The sequence below is a fragment of the Caretta caretta genome, chromosome 1, assembly GCF_965140235.1.
Source record: "Caretta caretta isolate rCarCar2 chromosome 1, rCarCar1.hap1, whole genome shotgun sequence".
NCBI lineage: Eukaryota > Metazoa > Chordata > Testudines > Cheloniidae > Caretta > Caretta caretta.
This window is the reverse complement of record NC_134206.1, coordinates 202,270,859-202,287,527: the sequence shown is the minus strand read 5'-3', so window position 1 is coordinate 202,287,527 and position 16,669 is coordinate 202,270,859. Positions and strand designations below refer to the sequence as shown.

The following is a 16,669-nucleotide window of genomic DNA, read 5'->3' as shown; positions in this document are numbered from 1 at the left end:
AGGGTGTGTATGTTACAATGGAAGTTGCCTGTAACAGAGCATTGAGGGGGAGGGGAAGACAGCAACTGGGAATCAGAGGTGTATGATCATATAAACAGTCCTTATGGAAACAGCATTTATTGTAGGGACCTACCTTTTAGCTAAGCGTTCCCCACTTGTGCTGGTTTTAACAATAAATCACTTGTGAGGAGATTATTGTTACAGTTTTCTGAAACTCAATGTATTTATGTCTTTACTTGAGGAGACTTCAAAAACCAGGTTCTGTCTGGTTTATAGACTCATTAAAGAACTCGTAGCAGTCTTTATAAGAAGTGGACGTTTAGCCTTGCTTTCCAAGGGCCAAAATTTCTCCTCCCCACACTGCTCTACAACCTGCTGTGCGCTGACTGGTTGCCCTCTTCAAGTGGAAGGAACATTTGTATTTTGTATATACAGTTAGTATGCTATATTTTGGATAGATGGTACATGTGTGCATAGACTGTGATATCAGAAATGGGCCACTTTATTATTAGTTTATATTTGAGTCAGCAGATGAGCCCTGAAGTCCCGTATGTCGGACATATGTCACTAATACAGACTTTGTTACAGACCTAGAGGTAGCTGCATTTCAGTGTTACCCTACATATGTAGAACCAAATGCAGAGGTCCCTACTCATTTTTTATCCAAATCTGACACTGTTGAACTCAGTGAGAGTTTGCCCGAGTAAGGGCTAAGTGAAAACAGAGTTGGGACTTAAGGATTAGGCCTAACACTTATAACTGGAAACAGAAAAATAATGTTTGTATGCATAATTTCGCACAGAATAACATAGATGTATAATATGTAGCACACCGTCTTTGCAGCAGAGATGCTATAGCAGTGATTGAGATGGCTCTTCCATTCTTAAACCTTATTTTTCATCTTCTCACTTTCAGCCTCAATGGTAATTTTCTGAGAAATATTTCATGATCTGTCTCAACAGTTTGAAGACAACGTGTTTCCCTTTTTTGCAGTCATCTAAGCATGAATGAAAAAGAGTCTTTAACCACTTAAGACATTTTAAATGTTTCTTTCTTTTTCTCTCTCTTTCTTTTAACATTTCGTATTTAGGCATGTACGTGGTGCTGAATGAATAGCTGGGGTTTGTCTTGGAAGAAATTTGGTTTTGAAATAAATGTTATGATCATTTAAAAATTTTGTACTGTTCCTGCATGGTACATTGTGTTCCTTGTTGCTTTAAGCACGTACCAATGTTCTGAATAGTCAGAGCTGCAAATATTTATTTGCAAGATCATTTTCGTAGCCACCCATGAATCTAGTTGACTTGACAATAAGTAAAAGGGTCAAATTATAGCTGGAGACATTTCTCGGTATGATGTAGAAGACTTCTAAAACCTTTTACAAGCTTTGACCATATGATGAGCTCTGCTCAAACTCTTTATCCTAGAACTACCTCTCCCTGAAACTTTTTAATTTGGTTATATGCAGAGTCAGTTATTAAATTGTAACACTCATGTAAATCCAAATAATGTTTTGTAGATGTACAAGTGCATCATGAGATTGTGGAGTCACAGAAAATTAAAACTGAAGTGACAGTAGATGGATGTTTGAAAGTGCAGGGCTGCAGTGGTCTTAGGCTAAATTTATGACTAGTGTAACTCCATTAGTATAACCTGAAGCCATTGGAATTACACCAGGGTTGTGCTTGGTTCAATGTGATTGCTCCCATCTGATTTTTAAAAGTTGGGTCTGACCATTATTTGGGTGGGTAAGTGCCAATGAGAAATCAGTTAGTGTAACACATGTATCTATAGTGCACCAGATTGTGCTTAGGATGACTACTGACAATAGACACTGATTCTTCTTTAGTATGATAGGTTACCCTGCTGCCTTCAAATACCAGAGATCAATTCATGGAGGTTAAGTCCATTAATGGTTATTAGCCAGGATGGGTAAGGAATGGTGTCCTAGCCTCTGTTTGTCAGAGGGTGGAAATGGATGGCAGGAGAGAGATCACTTATCATCACCTGTTAGGTTCACTCATATAATATCAGGGTTGGAAGGGACCTCAGGAGGTCATCTAGTCCAACCCCCTGCTCAAAGCAGGGCCAATCCCCAATTTTTGCCCCAGATCCCTAAATGGCCCCTCAAGGATTGAGCTCACAACCCTGGGTTTAGCAGGCCAGTGCTCAAACCACTGAGCTATCCCTCCCGCTGGGGCACCTGGCATTGGCCACTGTCGGTAGACAGGATACCGGACTGGATGGACCTCTGATCTGATCCAGTATGGCTGTTCTTATGTTCCAGTTAAATTTCTTGGTGAAAATGAGTGCTGACAAGTAAGGATAAACTCATTTAACATTTTGCAGAACATGGAGTTCCTCTGTTCTGTATTTGCCACATTGGGGCAGGCTTTGCAATTTTGGTTTATTTTTGTCACGTTTATTTTGCATTTATTTATTAGATGAGTTTATTATTGTTATGGGTGAGATCATATTTTCATCCTAAGCACCAATTTTCAGGGGTTTCCACTTTCACAATAAATAAATAAATGAGAGCTGAAGTGTCTAACATTTGTTCTCAGCTCAGAGGTGAATATTATTTTATCTTTAAACCATGATTTGATGACTTCCATAGCTCAGACATAGGTTAGGGGTTTGTTACAGGAGTGGTTGGGTTAGATTCTGTGGCCTGCGTTGTGCAGGAGGTCAAACTAGATGATCATAATGGTCCCTTCTGATCTTAAAGTCTATGATTCTATGAAAAAATAATTGTTTTGGGTTTTTTTAGGACTGGGCAACCAAAGACACTTCTAATTAATTACTAAAATACATTTTTTTCTATTTCTATTTTAATTTTTATTGTTTAATAAAAATATAAGTTATAAGCAACTAATTTCCTTAAAGTAATTACCTTTACAGTTTTTAATCTAAAAAAATCCAACAAATCCATGCAATGGTTTCTGTAACCACTGTAATTCTGCCACATTGCAGATGCCACTCTCCTCTTAACACCTCATATATCTTCCTTTTCATAAGCCTGGGAAAATACTTAGGCTTCTAGCAGGTGCCCAAAAAAACCTCAGATCCAAACACTCCTGAACATTTGGAATCATAGGGAATCCAGGTCCATATTCGGTGGTTTGAGTCCATCTGTGTTGAAAAAGATAACATTTAATTTCCAGACTTTTGTGCAGTTAAGTTTGCAATCATAGCATTGCATTTAAGATAATACATCAAAGTGTGTTCCTGATCCTGTTCCCACTGGAGTCAATGGGAGTGGAACTGGATCATTTGGATAAGATTTCTCATGACATTTTCCAAAAACTTATTTTACGTCAGATGGCCTTTACAGTTTTGACTGTCTGGAGAACAGTGAAGAAATTAGTTACCTAGAATATTTTGTGTGCATTCTCTTGAATAGCATGGATCATTAAACGCTTTCACCTGTTAATCTCAACTACATATCCCATAAAGTTTGAAGAACTAGTATGAGAAACAATTTTTATTCCCTCCCCCATAAAAAAATTGTGTGATGATTTTTCTGGCCAGGAAATACCAAAGAAAATGGTGTGTGCGTATGTAGGAAGGTGCCAGAGTCTTCTCCAGTGAGGAGATCAGCTGTTCTTGTCTTTCTTTCTTTCTTTCTTTCTTTCTTTCTTTTAATTTTGTTTGTGACTTTTCTTTTTGGCTTGCTGAAGCATATCCCCATAATCTTCAGAAGCCACAGCAAATTCCCAGTGCCACAACAACATTGTACAGCTGCAGAGAGGAAAACCGAGCTGATCAGCTGCAGGCTTCCCCACTAATGAAATGAGCCAGCAGGCTGCTCCGCATTTTGCGTACTGTTGCTGCCTGTGTGCTGCAGGGCCATAAGGGTGTACAGTACATGGAATTTTTCCCTCTGTAACTAATAACTTTTTCCCTCAGGGTCCAATCTTGCAACTGCTCTATGCATGGAATTCCCACTGAAGTTAGTGGGAGATCTGTGTCCTGAAGGCATGGTTGGAATGGGCGCTCATTGATCACATGGCCTCTCCTGCTAACACAGTTGAATGTCCAGCCTATTTATCTGTTTTTTTCTGAAGGAGATATTCATAAGGAGAAAATAAAACACATAGTGAGAAACGTAAGCCTGCATTTTGCAGCCACACATCCTTGTGTTTTGTTCCTTTCAGCCACAATCAGGCTTGGCCAGTATTTGATCTGGAGGACCTTCATGACATACAAGAGCACTGCAGAAAGTGGAGTCAGTGACTGAGTAGGGGACACTGTTGTGTCTGATCAGTATTGAACTAATGCCCCAGCGTGATGGTGGGGGGGTGATCTCTGGTGTTGGAAGTGCTGTCTTTTGGATGGAATGTAAAATAGAGATCTAGGCCATTTGTGTCCTGTCTCAAAAGCCTCAGTGGGCGTGGGAAATTGATGGGGCTGGCAGTGAAGGGGGGGGGCAGTCCCAGCAGCAAGGGAGGGGACATTTGCTGAGGGAGACCAGGTAACTCCTCCCACCAGCAGGAAGCTCTGGTACTAATTGGCCAGCATTCCCCAGCTCCCAGGATTCAACTTGGACAGGGACCATGTGGAGTCTCTCTCAGCTCCATTGCAGCACCCTTCCCCCTCAGCTGCCCAATGGGTGTCAGAGAGCCTCGGAGGAGAGGAGCTACTTGGTGTCCCTCAGAGAGTGTCCCCTCCCTCACTATTAGGACTGTCTACCTTTGCCGCCGGCCCCATCAGGTTCCGCCCTCATTGAGACAGGTGGTTAGCATTTGTGTCCTGACTAAATATCAATTCTGGTCATTGCATTCTGCCTCCTTAAATTCCCCCAGAAGTTACAATTCGATACAATATTTTTCTACACTTCCTGATGTGAACTGATGTAAAAGTGTTGCTGGGTATTGTTAAACAGCTGCCGGGGGGATATGGTAGAGGTTTATAAAAATATGACTGGTGTGGAGAACGTAAATAAGGAAATATTATTTACTCCTTCTCATAACACAAAAACTAGGGGTCACCAAATGAAATAGGCAGCAGGTTTAAAACAAACAAAAGGAAGTACTTCACACAATGCAGTCAACCTGTGGAACTCTTTGCCAGATGATATTGTGAAAGCCAAGACTATACGAGGGTTCAAAAAAGAACTAGATAAGGTCATAGAGGATAGGTCCATCAATGGCTATTAGCCAGGATGCACCAGATGCAAAACCATGCTCTGAAGTGTCCCTAGCCCCTGTTTGCCAGAAGCTGGGAATGGGCTACAGGGGATGGATCACTTGATGATTACCTGTTCCATTCATTCGCTCTGAACCACCTGGCATTGGCAACTAGATGAACCATTGGTCTGACCCAGTATGACTGTTCTTACATTATCTCCCATCCGGAGATTGCTGCATTTCAAAGATGAGTAAAATAAAAAATTTGGGAATCCAATCAGGATGTAATTGAAACAATAATATTCGCATTAACACACTGCACTTCTACAGCATAATTTGAATTAAAGATGACAAAATGCTTTATAAACATTAATGATTTAAGTTCCACAACACCCAGGTGATGTTTGTAAATATTATCTCCATTTTACAGATGAGGAAACTGAGGCACAGCGAGTTTTGAGTGACTTGTCTAAATTCATACAGCAAATCGTTGGCAGAGCCGGGAAGATAACTTGGGAATCCTGGATCACAGGCCCATGCTCTAACCACTAGGAAACACTGCCTCTCCAAATGTGAGTTGTTATTTACATATAGTTTCTCTTTCACATGAACTGTCATCTATTATATTGCCACATTTGCTAATAGTTACCAAAGCTATTTGTGTTTTAAACAGTGATTTGCACACTCACAGCTCCGTGTTTATTTAACCATGCAGTGGAGTCATTATGTTGAGATCTTGGCAACAGTATTAATGCTTCATAAGCTCAAAGCACTGTATAAATGATATAGTAAGTTACAGCAATGCCATAAATCCAAAATTTGGAACGGGTCTAAGCAGGGCTTGAAAAATCCATTCAGCTCGGGCCAGTAGAAAACATACCTGGGTGATTGTCAAATCTTCAGTTCTTACATTTCTGTGTTTTAAAAAAATCTAGCCCTTATGGTTATGAAGATAATCTTCCAAATGGAAATTCAGTTTAAATCAAAGTCCTGTCGATTTCATAAGTCTGCAGTCTTACAGCTGTGTTGCTGCTGAAAGCTTTTCCAGCCTTTTTCCAAGCTTCAGAGGGGTAAAAACTGACCGGTCTCCACAGTTTTTGTTGCTGCAGGTGGGAACTCTAGTGAAGCTGACAAGAATCGGGTCAGTTTCAATCTGAGGCTCTTTGGGAAAAGCTCTGAGTGGCAGCAGCCATGGCAGGCACTGGGACTGTGCACAAGGGAGGACCACCCAAAAGTGGAGGTTGTGGAGGGGAGTATATCAATGGAGATACCCATCACTGCCACTCTTTCAACAGCTGGCAGGCTCTGAGGTGGGAGAGGATACCCAAGAAGTAGGAGAATGCTCCTAATAGTCAAAGGGAGCTGAGTGGTTTTTGTTTATCAAACACTTACTTGCTGGAGGCTTCAAAAGATAAGACTGCCAAACAGAATCCAGAGACAGCAAGTTGGGCAGTATCTTGGCTTCTCCCTGCGGCATTGATTGAAATATATTCATAGATATTAAGGCTAGAAGGGAGTATAATGACAATCTAACCTGACCTGCAGACACAGGCCATAGAACATCACGCAGTGATTCCCGCTTCAGACCCATATCTTCTGGCTGAGCTACAGAATATCTCTTAGAAAGACATCTAATCTAGATGTATAAACTTCAAGTAGTGGAGACTCCACCACACCCCTAGATCATATATTCCAATGATTAGTTATCCTCCCTGTTAAATATTTACTCCTTTTTTTCTAGTCTGAATGTGTCTACTTTCAGCTTCCAAGCTTCACTGAATCTTGTTATGCTTTTGTCTGCTGGATTAAAGAGCCCTCTGCTGTCAGAAATCTGTTCCCCATGTAGGTACTCATAGTCCTTAGCTTGGTCCTCTGACTGTTAGATGTCTGCTGAACTTTTGAAGCCAGATGTGCATTGAAGGGTTGGGGGTGAGTGTATAGGTAGAATTAAGTTTTGGATGGGGAGGAGGGTGTAAGGGTATAGAAGGGGAAGGTGATTGATGGGATAGAAAAGAGAAGCAGCATACTTTGGAAGAGATTTTTTTTTCCTGGTGAGCAAGGTGGAAAAGAGAAAATTTAAAGAAAAAGGTGGAGGTCTCACTGGAGAGAAGGAAAGGAAAAGGGATATAAGGGGTTGGAGGGAGAGAAAAGCATCGGAAAGAGAGAGGGAAAACAATGTGAAAAGAGATACATCGTGAGCTATTACAGGCCAAAAAAAGAGGGGGGAAACGTGAAATGAGCCAGTAGTGGTCAAAAGGTACAACACAAAAGCATGAGAGACAGAGTAACTTTTGTTAAAAATATAGCAAGATAGTTGACAATGTTATAATTTGGTACAGTGCACAATAAATGTCAAATTGTTGTTTTAAAATGAAGGGAATGTGGCTTTACATGTATATTTCAGCCTGGCTAATAGGGACTTAGGGCCATATTTTTAAAGGTGTGTGTGTGTGTGTATATATATGTACACCTTAAAAAGTACAGCCCTTAGGCTCCTAAGTCACTTAGACGCTTTTGAAAATGATGTCTTTAGTGCTCAGATTAGTAGGGGACTCGTACATTTTTCAACCCGTGGCCTGAACACAAATGCCAATTTGGGGAAATTTTGGATCTCAGTTTTGTGACTTGGGCCCATCACTGCTCAGGATTACAGTCCTAGCCTTCAGGATCTAACAAAAGTGAAGCTGGGTTAGAAGGGAGAAAGCATTTCTTAATACATATCTATCTTCATTAATAGGAAAGGGACCAAAGAAGTGAGTGCTCCAACTAAATCTGTCTATGTGTAAATGTTGTTTTGATTTTCAAGTTTGTTCTGGCGTGAATACCTTGCTGTAGTACTGAAATGGTATATTGGCTTTCCTTTAGAGAGCATATTCTGGTGGTTAGGCTAGAGGATTCAGTCACTGATCTGGCTCCATTCCCAACTCTGCTACAGATTCAGTGTGCAACCTTGTGCAAGTCATTTCACCTCTTTGTCTGAGTTAATTTAACTATAAAATAGGACTAATAGTTCTCTACCTCACAGGGGGTTCTGACGCTTACTTCAGCAAGGCTTGTACAATGCTTTGAGATCATTAGATACAAGGTGCTGTAGAATGGCAAAATGTTATTAATCTTTGCTTCTCATGCAGTTAAGTATAGAGAAATGGGAATACTTAGCTCTTTGCCTCTCAGACTCCCAGTCATGTCTTTCTTGTATTTTTATTAACTTGTAAAATAAGTTTGATAACGCCTGTCAGTAATGTTATAAGAGTACTGTGTGTGAAGGTAATAAATTCCCCACACACTGAAAGTAATGTAATACCACTCTTCTCTTCTTAAATCTTGATAAGATCATTTAGCCAAGGTAGAACTAGGGTTGGCTTCTATTCAGAAAAAAATAGCATTTTTTAGAAGGACTTAGATTTCCTCTTGAAATCACAGGCCTGAGTCCTAACCAGACCAGAAAAATAAAGAGGGTGAGACCAAGTAATAATTTCTAAGCAGCTACTATAGCAGTGGGGGGCAACCTGCAGCCAGGGACCACACATGGCCCGTCAGGGTAATCCACTGGCGGGCTGCCAGACAGTGTGTTTACATTTACATGGCTGCCACAGCTCCCCATGGCCGCAGTTCGCTGTTCCCGGCCAATGGAAGCTGCAGGAAGCAGTGCGGACCACAGGGATGTGCTGGCCACCGCTTCCAGCAGCTCCCATTCGCTGGGAACAGCAAACCACGGCCACTGGGCACTGCGGGTGGCCGTGCAAATGTAAACAAACTGTCTGGTGGCCCGCCAATGGATTACCCTGACGGGCCGCAGGTTGCCCACCACTGTACTATAAGCTAAACACTGACACTGCTAATCTGAACCAATCTGTCTGATTTTTTAAGAAGATACGTGCTTTTGTAATACACTTAAAGCTGTAAAAAGCAACCCTTCAAACCGTCTTTGTATGGCTGACATGTCTCTGATTTGAATGAAGTCCATGGAAGTAAACTCCACGACACTTATTCCTTGCTAAAAACTCATATCTGGGTTTTCTTGTTGATTGATGAATCACTGAGTGTTGTACTCCAACACCTTTCAAACAGTGCTATCCCAGGGAAATTGTGTGAGCAAAAAAAGACTCAGAGCAAAAAGTATAACTGATAAAAACATGAAAATCATTTCTAAAACCATTACTGCCTGTCACTGGCATTGTGAGGATTTACATTCTGCTTAAAACAATTTAAAAAAAGGAATGATCAATATACTTGGGTCCTAAACTAACAAGGAGAGAACAATTTAATCCATTCCCAGTGCTGAAACCCAACTTTTACCTGCACGAAGTACAGCTCCAGTGTTTCCACATACTGTCCAATGAGATAGCTAACTGGAAGAGCTGGTGAGGGGAGGGTGAATGGTCACTATTTGCCTCAAATTTTTTTGAAACAAATGAAAATGATCTAAATATTACGAGAAATGTTTCCTTTTCTTGGCAAGAAAAAGAACACTGAAATTTTTTTGGTTTAACTAAAAAACAAATATTTGTGTCAGGTTTTGGTTTTATGTTGTTTCTGTTAATTTTTTATGTGAAAATTAGTTGCTTTTTAATTTTGATTAAATGAAAATTTCCATTAAAAATTATTGTTTGGAAAAAGTTATTTTTATAAATAAATTCAAGCATTAATTTTTACCAGTCGCTATGAATGGTCACTTACCATAAATAACTATCAAATAGTGCACCTGACAGAGTAAGCTTGATGTCAAGAAGAGTTGGTAGGAGTAGTTACTTTAACCTTGTTAATGTGAGGTTGGTTTGGGTTAACAGTGTGGATTAGGAAAATGACACTGATTGTGAGGGTCATTCATTGTGAAGAGTGTAAGGAATATGATAGCATCACTTCCTGTGCTGCTGAATATCACGGTGAAGGGGAGTATCTCCTGCTGAGGTGCAATCCAGACCAGTGACAGGTTGTGTTACCATCTGCCCTGCAACCTTGGGTGCCTCTCATTGCTTTGCTGCTGTAGTGCCCACCTGGGTTGCTCACAAACAGCCAAGCAGCACTCTGAGCATCTGTGAATAGCTGCAGCCCTGGTCCAGCAACTCTGACCCCAGCAGCTCATCAGGAACATACCAGCCACACTCTGGCTTCCAGTAGCCTTGGTAACCACTTGCAGAGTAGCCCCAACACACTCCCAGTCCTGGATTTTCGCCCCAAATGTGTGTTCTGCACTGTCCAGACCTCTCCTGGACAGTTCAGATATTATAGGTCCATTGCCTCTGTAAGGGATCAATGTACAACACTTTGCTACTATAATTGGAGTTACTAAACATAGAATGAGAGACCCCTCAGGAGGTCATCTAGTCCAACACCCTGCTCAATGCAGGACCAACCCCAACTAAATCAAACAATTTAGTTTAAACACAACATTGGATTAGTTTTGATTAGAGAATAAAACAAGTTTATTTAACTACAAAGAGAGAGATTTTAAGTGAGTACAAGTATAAGTCATTATGGTGACAAGAGAAATAAAGATAAAACACTTACTAGTAACTAAGGGTATGTCCACACTAAAAACTTAAGTCGACCTATATTAGGTTGACTTACAGTCACCGCAGTAATTACTGCTGTGGTGCATGTCTACACTACCCTCCTTGGGTCGGTGGTGCGCATCCTCACCTGGAGTGCTTTCACCAACCTAAGAGGGGCAGTGTGGGGAGATGAGAGCCTGGTCTCTCAGCTCCACTGGCAGCTCCCTGGAGCCCAGCTGCCTCACAGGCTCCTGGTGGGCTGTCCCCCTCAGCTCCCCATTCCCCACTGGGTCTGGGGGAAGCTGCCCGGGGCTTCTTGCCTCCCTGTTCCCTTCCGGGAATGGGGGGAAGCTGCCCAGAACATCTCGCTTCCCTGTTCCCTGCTGGGAGTGGGGTCCAGCCACCAGGGCTTCTCACCCCTGCGGAGGGGGGTCCAGCCACCCAGGCTTCTTGCCCCAGCTCCAAGTTGCCCAGGCTTCTCACCCTAGATCCTAGCCAGAAGCAGAGTCCAGCTGTCCAGGCTTCTTGCCCTGGCTCCCAGCCAGTAGCGGGGTCCAGCCACCCAGGCTTCTTTCATGGCTCCCAGTTGGGAGTGAGGTCCAGCCGCCCAGCTCTCCAGGGGAGCAGGGGGAAGCTGGGCTCTAGCTGCTTGGCTTTCTTGTGAATTTTACGGCTCCAGCACTAATAGTTGATGTAAGTAACACAGTGTCTACACCGACACTGTGTCACCCTAACTACACTTACTTAAGCCCAGCGCCTCTCATGAAGGTGGTGTGAAAGCGTAGTAGGGCACTTAAATCAGCGGGAGCAAGACTGTAGCATGTACACCGACATAATTAGGTAGACGTAAGCTGCCTTACATCAACCTAACTGTGTAGTGTAGACCAAGCGTAAAAGTTAACAAACTACATGTGGTTCAAGGTAAAATCTTTACCATGTGATCCCAGCAACAGGCTGACCAAATTCTCAGGCTAATGACCACATTAATGCTTTACACTTATATAGTCTCTTTTGTATAAGGATCTCAAACAATTTTACAACAGTTGGGATCATTGCTCCCACTGGAATTCCCAGATACAGAAACTGAGGCACAAAGAAGTTGCCACGGGTCACACACTGAGTCAGTGACAGAGTCAAGTGCCAAACCCAGGCACCCTGACTCCCAGTTCCTTGATGTAATCATAAAGTGCATGATGCCTCCCTGTTACCGAATGCACCCTGTATTCATACCCTACACGCTATTGTAATAATCTTTGTGCAAAATATGACTTGTGAGGTATCCTTTGAAAACTAACTCATTGATCAATAATATGGTGAAGTGTGTGTAGCAACATTGTATGTAAAGTTATGAACATAAGCTGAAGTTGTGGCTGAAATGTGTTTACTGGACAAGTCTAGGGAGGGAGTAAACCTGTTTCTCAAAAACAAAAGGCAAGCTGATGCCTCTAGCCAGGTGACATCAAAGTTCATTGGTCATAATTCTAGCAACAAAAACAGTGCAGCTTGGTTGATAGTTTGGTACTGAATTAATGGTAATTTTTGTATTGAAGGTGTAGTTTAGGTCCAAACTCCACTATGAGTATCTGCAGAGTTGATCATAGCTGAATTTACACCAAAGAAGCACCTGTTGAAAGAGAGATGCAAATCTGCCACAGAAAGGGCAGAAAGGGGTGTTTTGTTTTTGAGTTTTCCAGAGATTAACCCCTCCAAGAATCCCTATGTGATCTGGCCCGGTCTACAGCTATCAGGAAGCGTTACTCCTTTAGCAGTGGCAGATGCTTCATGATCGCTTACTGAAGCAGCTCCATAAACCACCTGCAAATGCTCCACAGACCGCAGTTGGAAAGCCACTGAGGTTAAGAAAATTGGAAGAGATCATCAGTAGGCTCAGGAAGACCATGTAGAACTGAGTAATTGGCTATGTACATTATTGGGGATTGTCACCTTCAATGGAAATAGTAGGTGTTGACCACTGAAGCAGAGGAATGATACCAGACAGTGCGAACCATTGGTCTGATGAAACAAGCTGATAGGGGTGATGTGATGTCTGTGGCCAAGCTGAAGGTAAATGAAATAACCACAGAGTGAATTGCTGAGAATATGGATTGTAGGATGCACTATAGACACGAGGCAGATGGGATGATTATGGGGATCTTTGTGAGACTGTGGATTAGTTCTTCTATTTCACCACCCTGGCATGAGGCTAAACTTGCTGCTGGAGGTAATGATGAATCGTTAATGAAGATCAGACTGCCTGAATAACGGGCCTGGCACTGAGAGCAGAAAGTTTTGCAGATTTCTGTGTGTGTGTGCACTTGCTGCTTCTGGTGTTCCTGGTGGGTGGCTGAATCATCCTGATGGCATTCAACAGGAGCCAGCTGCTGAGAATATTAAAATGCAAGCATTTATTCCTCTAGAGAGACAGTAGCATCTGCAAAGTTTTCCTGTCTTGATAGTACAGATAATCCCAGGGTGCATTCTCTAGTAGTTTTAACTCTCTATTCATTCATATGTTTTCTTTAAACCTTTGTCTCTGCAATGAAGGTGAACTTAGACCTAGATCAGAGCTCCCAATTGTTGTATGCAGGCAGTTTGCAAGCCCTCATCCAGGCTTACTTATCAGGTGAGTTATGTGGGGAGAGGGAAGTAGGACTTTACCCCATCCTGCATGTCTTTTTTCACCCACTACTTATGGTCTTAGAAGGCAATGCGCAATCAGTCATGGCTGGAGTCTTCCATAAGGCCATGTTCCTACACTATCAAAGTCAATGGGAGACCAAAGTCAGCAAGGTGAGACCCTGAGGATGTGTTTACATGGCAATTAGGCACCCCTGGCTGGCCCATGCCAGCTGACTCAGGCTGATGGGGCTCGGGCTAAACTGCTATTTAATTGTGGGGTAGAACATGAGTCTTGGGCAGGAGCCCGAGTTCTAGGACCTTTTGAGGTGGGCCAGCTGCGGGGGCCTAATTGCAGTGTAGACATACCATAAGAGACTAGGCTGTTGACTTGATGGAGCAACATGTTGATTTTGTCCACTGTTTTTCATATTATTTATTATTTCTGGAAAGTTTTTGATGTGCATGACACTTAACAGACATATAAAAACAAGAGCTCCATGCCCCAAGGAACTTAGGCCCAGATCCTCAAAGGTATTTAGGTGCCTAACTCCCATTGAAATCAGGGGCCTTACAGTCTAAGGACGAAGTCCAGAGAGGTGATGGGCACCTGCAGCTTGCGTTGACTTTCATAGGAGTGGTAGGTACTCAGCATTCCTCAGGAGCTGGCCATAAGTTAGACCAAATGGTACCATAGCACAGAGAGTAATAACCAAATTTGAGGAGGAAGGGAAGGATGAGGGCTACAATAATAAAAGATCATGAGAGATTCTTCTGTGAATTAGTTTACTTAAAGATATCTATCTATATATTTTCCTTGCTTTGAATATATTAATATATTAATAGTTTGAAGGAACAAAGTACACTAATAGGAGATGAAAGGAATAGATTCAGGGCATATGATGGCATGAAAAAAAGTGCAAAATCATTTGTTGGAGAAAGAGACACAGTGAGTTGAGACAAGGGCAGGCTTCAAGGAGGGCATTAGTAGGGGAAGAGAGACAAGATGTAGGCAGTGCCAGAGCTGTGCGGAGCTTTTAAACTGAGGATGAGGTGTATGAATCTGATGCAAAAGGAGGCTGGAAGCCAGTGCCAGAGGCTCAAGGGAGGGCCATCAAGGCTCCAGTTCAGCAAGATACTTAAGCATGCGCCTAAACCTAAACATGTGAATAGTTCGGTTGAAGTCAGAGGAGTTATTTTTAATTGATGCCACTGTACGTAAACAGAGGGTTGGCCCTGCTCCTCCTGAGTTTGGATATTTGTTGTGTCTGATCTAAAAGAGGAAACCAGCACATTACAGCAAGCAGTGCAGCACTCTGAATCCATTCTTGTTTCCACCTTGTTTCATTCCCAGACACATTGTAAGGAGAGTGATCACTTTAGATAAAGCTATTACCAGCAGGAGAGTGGGGTGGGAGGAGGTATTTTTTCATGCTTTTTGTGTGTATATAATAAGATCTTCTACACTTTCCACAGTATGCATCCGATGAAGTGAGCTGTAGCTCACGAAAGCTCATGCTCAAATAAATTGGTTAGTCTCTAAGGTGCCACAAGTACTCCTTTTCTTTATACTGTACATGACTGAGTGACAACAGCAGACTCTGTACCTGATAGGGTGTCAGCAAGTCAATGTTTTGACAGGATATTACATATGCAATGACGGGGACTGCAAATCTCACTCTGCAAAGTTTATTGATACCCCCTCTTGTGATGTGACAGGCCAGAAAAATTGTTGCAGGAGAGTTTAGATCTAAACAGCAGTGACTTTATTGCAGCTCCTGATTTTTGTCTTTCCTTGTAAAGAGCTGCGAAAGTCCTTCAGATGTGTAAGACGTGAAGTCAGAGCTTAGTATGGCATCATCAGAATGATGGATGGCTCAGAGAGTCTGTTGTGCTCTCATCCTTTTGCTTGTGAGTGTTATAATGTTTTATATTTTAAAAGATGATAATTTTAAGGAACTCCTGCACAAAGGTCTTTGGGCTTTTTAACAAAGAATAATTTCATGAACTAGCCAGCGTATTACTCATTGCCTTCAGCTAGTAAACGATGTCATAGGCTCTGGACTACAAATAATTAAGTCTCTTTTAGCTCACATGCTAAGGTCTTTTGCTTTCAGAGGAGTATCTGAGTTCTATCCCACTTAAGCACAAGTGCAATAAACCTGTGGTGACTTGTGACTTACAGGTTTGTTACAATAAATAAAAACATGATTTATCCTGAATAAGGTGACACGACTAAAAAAGGTCCTCGAAAGCTCCCAACAACACTCAGCAGCACTTCTCCTAAACATACATTACTGATGCTGCCCCCCATTTAACAGCAGAAGGGAACAAAAGAAGCTTATGCCCCACCCTGAAGGATGCCACACATGTGATTTGGCAACCATAAGAGAAAACAACCTTCCAGATTCAGGCCTTTGACGGAGAAGACCCTTCCCTCCCCATTGGATTATGTTTAGGGATGGACTGGTCAGTAGTGACTACGTTGATAGTTTCAGGTGCTGTAACAGAACAGAGGGTATCGACATGGTCCCTCAGGTATATAGCTTAATAGAAAGATGTTGCAGTGTACTGGCAGAACAACAGCCAGTGTGTAGCTCTCAAAGCCACACAGTTTATAACTCGCCTGTTCTCATGGCCCTGCATTCTCCTGTGCTGTGCAATCTGTGAGCAATCTGAAAAAAGGATCAAGTCGCCTTTTGTTGAAAACATGTTCGTTTTTCCACTGTATAATTTTTAGCAGGTCTGCTAACTTCAAACCAATAGTAAGAAAGGCAGCTTTCCCTTACTTTAATGTCTCTGTATTTCATCATGGACATTTCATCTCCTCTTTTCACTGCTTATCTGTGCTACATATGTACCACTGCAGAATGATAATGAGACAAGGGTTAAAAAAAACAATGTTTTGAGCTGTCTCTTGTCCTCTAACAGCATGATCCTCCAGGGTGATACCCCTCTCACCCAGCCTAAGCAGCTAGCAAAGAGAAATTTGGACACAAATGCAACCACCAAGAATGAAGTTGTAGTTCTGAGCTACAATAATACATTCCATCCTGAGGAGGAGGGAAAAGCCTCAGTGGAGCAATTGCATTTCTGCAGAGCTATGACCTGGTTCTCCATCCTGTGTTTTGAAACTGCATGAGATTGTTTGAGTTACGTTTTTGGCCATGGGAAACTGTAAGCCTTTCAATTCCATCAGTGTTGTCCACACTGACAAATAGCAGGGAGGCAGGGACTGTCCCTTATTCACCTGGAAATACTGTGTGATAGTTCAAGACAACTAAGTGGTAAACTACACAATAATTCTGTGATAAATACGATAATGGTAGTCACTGCAGCATTGCATTTTACTGAGTTAACCCTTTATGCAAACATTGGGCCCAATGCTATAAGTTTTTTAAGTCCCCCCGAGTGGGGATCCAGACAGCC

General features: G+C 42.1%; 1 protein-coding gene across 4 annotated transcripts in view; it reads left to right on the top strand.

The window, feature by feature from the left end:
* ZBTB20 (zinc finger and BTB domain containing 20) overlaps positions 1–16,669 on the top strand; it is a 626,421-nt gene that overhangs the window by 506,526 nt on the left and 103,226 nt on the right. For all 4 annotated transcript variants that reach the window (XM_048818099.2, XM_048818071.2, XM_048818047.2 and 1 more), the window contains one exon: positions 5,560–5,701. The gene's annotated coding sequence lies outside the window, so the exon portion shown is untranslated. The remainder of the gene's footprint in view (positions 1–5,559; positions 5,702–16,669) is intronic.